A 4,255-nucleotide genomic window follows, 5' to 3' on the forward strand; every position below is an offset into this window, starting at 1 on the left:
CGTCACACAACGACCCAGTGATCGGAAACACGGAAGTTACTGGTATGACGGGTGTCAGTGCTTTAGAAAACGTTGGCCGTAGAAATTGGAGCCTTCACATTCCCCCCACCCACCAAAAGTGTGTGTGTGTGTGTGTGTGTGTGTGTGTGTGTGTGTGTGTGTGTTTTCGTGTGGTGGTGGAGTGTTTAGATCTTTTGTCTGTGTATTGTGTGAACACTTCCTTTTTGAAAGTTATTTTTAAACACATTCTGATCTTTGAAGGGTGGATAAAATGCGAAGAAATGAAGATATGTGTGAGTGTGTGTGCGTATGTGTCCGATCGTTTGTGTGTACGTTCTGTGTATGTGTTGAGAAGGGGGGGGGGCATAAGGGTATAAAGGGTATTACGTTCTGTTGGGGGGGGGGGGGGGGGCGGGAGGGAGGGTACAGTGGGGAGGGAGGCATAAAGGGGTGAAGGGTGTGTATGCCTATTCGATCAAAGTTTCGTTGTGCTGTTGAAGTGTTTACACTTGATTTCAACCTGGTTTTCAGACTGTTGACGAAGTGTAGAATAATGTTGGTGTTGCTTTACCTTTTCCCCCTGTCTAATATTAACCAGTATGCCCCCTCCCCAACTCAGCAAGTGGCCCACTATTGCTGAGTTACCGCTGTTTTGACAAGGCCATAGAATCTTATTGTGTTGTCATGCCCGAGTCATTTTCTTTCTTATTTTTTTTCTTTACTTGATGTCAGCAGATCTTCATATGATCGAATGTGCTGCTTGATGGTTTTGCACACTTGTTAATTGATGATATGATAAGTGCATATGATTCAGTATCTTGTTATAATGCCACATCTCTATTTGATTCTTATTTCCGAATCTGCTGTGAGGGTCCATGTCTCGCATGCATACAGAAAGATGGAATATACCAGTGCACATGGGAGTCTGATCTTGATTTTCATTGATATGATATTGTCCTTCCATCCAAGGTTTTAGTCTAGACAGTGCTATATTGTCTTGGCCAACATTGAACGGATTTCCAGTATGGATCCTTCCTTACTGATGATGAATCCCAGGCAAGTGAACTGTTGAACAGTTCCAGGCTTCAGTCCATGAACAGTTATATCAGCAGTGACGGTGGTGTTGTGGCTGGCCACCAACTGGGTTTTTTGACGCTGATTTCCACTACACATCTCGTTGATGTTTCATTCAGCCTTTTACTAGCTTGGTGAGTTCTTGCTCACTGCCTGCCAATGGAAAGTTCGTGGATGGATCTCCCTACAATGATGACTGTGCTGACATGATCTTCAAGTGCGTCAGTCTTTATGCGTTACAGAAATATGTTGAACGGTGTGGAAGACAGAAGGTAGCCCTGATATACTTCAACTGAAGTATGGAATCACTCTGCAATAGCACCCTGTGTGAGTACTGCTCTGATCACTCTGTTGTGTAATTGCTGAATGGTGTTAATATGCTTTTTGTCCAATGGTATTGTTTTCATTGTGGTCCATAGTAGTTCCTACCAGACTCTGTCAAATGCCTTCCTGAAGTCCTCGAGAAAGTTGTAGAACTTCATCGGCTGTTTGATGGTACTTCTGCCTTTGTGGAATCCAGCCTGCTCTTCAGCAGTAATAGTTTTTGCTTGTGACTGTAATCTGATCAGGGAGATTTAGAGCATTACTTTGCTAGCTTGCTTGATCATACTGATGGTGTGGTAGTTCTGGCAGTGTTGGAGATTTCCTTTCTCAGGGAGGGTGATGAGAAGCCATTGTGTCCCTTGTATGGGACATTCACCTGTGTGCCAGATTTGTTGGAGATGGCAGTTGAAAAGGGTGACAGTTTGTGATTGGGTCAATTACTTTTCTCACATTTCAGCCACGTTATTGCTCCTACAACCTCTTCCCTGGATATTGGGAAGTTATCCTCATTTAATTAATCTTGCACTGCGCACCACACTTGTATCTCTATTTGATCTGTTTGGGTTTTTTTTAGTTAAGAGCAGCACACAGTCCACCATCTTTTACAATCTTAAAAGCTTTCTTTGTGTCGTTGTTGTCAAGGATTTTCTCAATGTCCTCAGAGAGAGAGAGAGAGAGAGACAGACAGAGAGAGAGAGAGAGAGAGAGAGAGAGAGAGAGAGAGAGAGAGTATGATATTTAAAATGTAGGTAGACGTGGCAGAAAAAGAGTCTAAATCCCCATGGCCAATGGTCATGTAGATAAAGAAAGGAAGACGGATAGATAAACAAATAGATAGATAGGCAGATAGAGATGTCACATCTACAAATCTCTGTCTGATCCTAATGGAATAAAAGAAAAGCAATTCGACCATGTACCGTAATCCGTAAACACCAAGTCACGGGATATTACACTGAATTACAGAGAAATCCTGGTCCATGTGGGAATCGATCCTGGGACACTTGCTTCCAGGTTGGGTGCCCAAGCACTACACCACCATTTAAGGCAGACTTTTACAAGCAGCTTTTGAACTATGAGATATGATTTAACTGTCACATTTCCACAGCAGCACTGTAGATGTGTGATGTTCCGCGATTGCACCTTCTTCTGTCCTACGTGGGTACGGAATTATTCTAAAAGTAAATTTGTCAACAGGTAAATCAACTTGTTGATTATCTCTCTTTCTTTCAGCACACACACACACGTGTGCGCGGGTGCACGCACGCATGCAAGCACGCACACACACATGTGACAGGATCACGATTATGCATCCTTTGTGTTTATGCATATTTTATTTATTCCATTCTTTTTCTCTTTTTATGTTCTTTCTTATTTTAAAGGCGTTCGCCTATGACGCAAAAGTTGCGGAATGTGATAGTTATGATACCTTGACGTCATCCGTAAATTACGTCACGTCTCGTTGTCTGTCTCTGAGTCTGATTGATGAAGGGTCATCCGTGGCGGTCGCCATGTCTGCCAGCTTGACCTATGACGGTCACTGTGACATTGTGGGGCTTAATGTACTGGCGTAATTGTAAGTACAATACCAACTGTTTGAAGCGTCTTATTCAGCAAGTGCAGTGCATCCGTTCACCCGTTCAAAATTTGATAACTCCCCTTGCCCTATCTTGTGTTCCCTTTACCCTGCCCTACTCCATTTACCTTCCCCTTCCTTCCACTACACTTCTCAACATCATACAAAGTTGAACAACGGTATGGTGTGTGCATTTTGCGTCATCCCCTCGTCTCAATGAAGAAACAACCCTTCGTACTCACCCCCTGTGTCCACAACACACACACACACACACACACACGCACTCACACTGACACACACACACACACCCACGGGCACGTTCAAACACACACACATCAAAATACAAAAAGCAGGTTTTGCCCTCTCTTTTCCTTGCTCTATCTCACTCCTTTATGCACACCTAAACGCTCGAGTTAGTGCCATCTGAATCAACAAACACTTCACACCCTCCTTTCTTACATCACTTCTTCCCTCTGTCCCTCCCCTCCCCCCAACTCTCTCTCTTTCAATATTTCTCCCTTCCCCCACTCGCCCACTCCACCCATCTCAGCAGTTCAACACGACCTGTATGGCGGTTTAAAACCAGTTTCACACAACGATGAATCTCCAACAAAGCGTACTGAATAGGAGCTGTTTTGAAACTCCACGTTTATTCATTTTAGGTCCGGGATAAGTTTGAAAGTACAATGTAATACGGACAAGACGCAGCAGTAGCGAAAACGCTGACGTACATGCATCCGTGTTTTTACGTGAATGTGAATATCCTGGTCCCTCCTTCACCTGTCCTACACCCACCCTGCCCCTCCTTCATCCCTACACCCACCCTGCCCTCCTTCACCTGTCCTACACCCACCCTGCCCCTCCTTCACCTGTCCTACACCCTTCCTGCCCCTCCTTCACCTGTCCTACACCCACCCTGCCCTCCTTCTTCACCTGTCCTACACCCACCCTGCCCCTCCTTCACCTGTCCTACACCCTTCCTGCCCCTCCTTCACCTGTCCTACACCCTTCCTGCCCCTCCTTCACCTGTCCTACACCCACCCTGCCCTCCTTCTTCACCTGTCCTACACCCACCCTGCCCTCCTTCACCTGTCCTACACCCACCCTGCCCCTCCTTCACCTGTCCTACACCCACCCTGCCCTCCTTCACCTGTCCTACACCAACCTTGCCCCTCCTTCACCTGTCCTACACCCTTCCTGCCCCTCCTTCACTTGTCCTACACCCACCCTGCCCTCATTCACCCCTACACCCACCCTGCCCTCCTTCTTCACCTGTCCTACACC

The sequence above is a fragment of the Babylonia areolata genome, chromosome 25, assembly GCF_041734735.1.
Source record: "Babylonia areolata isolate BAREFJ2019XMU chromosome 25, ASM4173473v1, whole genome shotgun sequence".
NCBI classification, from domain to species: Eukaryota; Metazoa; Mollusca; class Gastropoda; order Neogastropoda; family Buccinidae; genus Babylonia; species Babylonia areolata.